This window comes from Saccoglossus kowalevskii, chromosome 7, assembly GCF_978046115.1.
Source record: "Saccoglossus kowalevskii chromosome 7, keSacKowa6.1, whole genome shotgun sequence".
NCBI lineage: Eukaryota > Metazoa > Hemichordata > Enteropneusta > Harrimaniidae > Saccoglossus > Saccoglossus kowalevskii.
This window is the reverse complement of record NC_140647.1, coordinates 38,511,568-38,513,563: the sequence shown is the minus strand read 5'-3', so window position 1 is coordinate 38,513,563 and position 1,996 is coordinate 38,511,568. Positions and strand designations below refer to the sequence as shown.

General features: G+C 39.1%; 1 pseudogene; it reads right to left on the bottom strand.

Annotated features, from left to right (window-relative positions):
• Positions 1-1,149: 1,149 nt before the first annotated feature.
• On the bottom strand, positions 1,150-1,269 carry LOC144354890 (5S ribosomal RNA; annotated as a pseudogene).
• Between the last annotated feature and the right edge of the window lie 727 nt (positions 1,270-1,996).

The window sequence follows — 1,996 nt, the reverse complement described above, 5'->3', positions numbered from 1 at the left end:
CAGATGCAGTTCAGTCCTGGAGAGTCTTGGGCGAGTCTTGGGTCAGCCTTGCGATAGTGTTGGGGACTTTTCCCCAGGGCGCTGTGTCTTATAGAGTGCTCGACTGATCGACTAAGACGAGAGTTGAAACGTTTTTCGTTGTGTGCGTGTCTTATTTGACTGAAAGGTTTAAGTGACTTACCCGATCCCGTACCTCAAGAGTCCTTCCGAATGTCTGCAGCTTCACGTATGCGTTTCCTACCATTTGGGTTGCTGATGGTTGGGTCAGACGTTGTTGTTTGGCAAATAATGCATTTCTCAACAGAAGGCGATTCTGCTTGGGAAGGCAACAGTTTCACTCCACTAGTGCCAGCCTCCATTTTTGGTATCTGCTGTCATTCCCTGAAGTTGACCAAATGAAATCATAAGATGTATACTACTGTAACAACATCAGGGAACAGTCGTACATTACAGGATACAATGGACAGCTATTTGTTTTTGTTTACATCTTACATACATTTACACATACAAAACATTGGCACATAGTGGCCTACCAGGTACCTGTAAGCACATGATCTGTTTGTACACTGCATGCTTTGAACTTGAACTGTTTATCTCATTACTTGATCTTTTAAAGCCAGAAATACTTACATTTTTTCAATGTAACCAGTTTTTTTTAGTTATTAGAAAGCCTCATATGGATGGGGATGGATTCCAATTCCGGTGATTTTTACAATTCCTTATGATTTCTTGCGTAAAGTATTATCTGATTATCTGCTCTTAAAACCAAGAAACTGTCACATGGAAAACTCCAACTGGATTTTCGTGATCTTTTGACCTTTAATGACCTCTAACATTCTAATTTGCATAATGATTATTTGACTGAATAGAGTACTCAAATACAAACATTTTAAGGGGTATTTTATTGTTCTGTGGTTTATACTTTCAAAAATACAGTGATTTATGTTTCCCCTACCCCTAAATTTCAGTTCCAAAAGAGCGCCAATGGGCGTGGCTTATGACGTAATTTTCTCAGTTATTGCCGGGTTACCCAAAGTCTACCCAAACATTTTTGATGTGCCACATGGTGTACTTCAAAAATATGAAGAGAAATTTAGTGGGCCTCTCATGCACAAGGACTATATGTACGGTTGAATAAAATAGTTGTCGCGCCTACAGCACGTGGTGTTCCCAGCCGATCTCCCATGCAAGTATTAACCACGCCAGATGCAGCTTAACTTCAGTGATCGGACGTGAACTGGTGTATTCTGCAATGGTTTGGCAGTAGGCTGAATATTCGTCGGATTTGGATGCCGAGGCAAAACATCCCGAGAAAAGGTTTTCATGTACGGTGGAATAAATATGTCGATGCGCCTACTGCACGTGGTATTCCCAGCCGGTCACCCATGCAAGTACTAGCCATGCATGATGCAGCTTAGCTTCAGTGATCGGACGCGAACTGTTTTTTTTTCTTCTACGGAGCAAGTCTCAATATAAATTGTAATTTGCAGCATACAATTATTCTATGACTTTAAAATAGTTACTCATAATTATCACTTGTTACATTGACAAGACAACGGTCACCTTCTTCAATATGTATATATGGCATTACGGTAATTTCATATATTAAAGTATTTGTTTGTGAGTACAATATTAATGTGTTGTTTTTCATTTTTATATAATCTGCGGCGATGTATTATATAATAATACGTTCTAATGAAAGTAAATAATTAATTAGTGTTGTGTACTGGAGACTCGTTTACACTGGCGTTAGTATCGTAATTTACAAGATGTTTGCGGCTTCCCCCCCCCCCAAAAAAAAACGATGTCCCAATATGTTTAAATCCGGTTATAATATTTTCACAAATCGGTGTGACTCAGCAGAGATAATATAGTGAGGAGGAAACCAAGGAATTTACAACAGTAACTTTACTGGTGAATGTGAGTTTTCTGCGTCTCCATTGGTTAAGAATTGTTTCACAATTTGATTCCATAATAGTGTTTTCGTTGTGGCCAG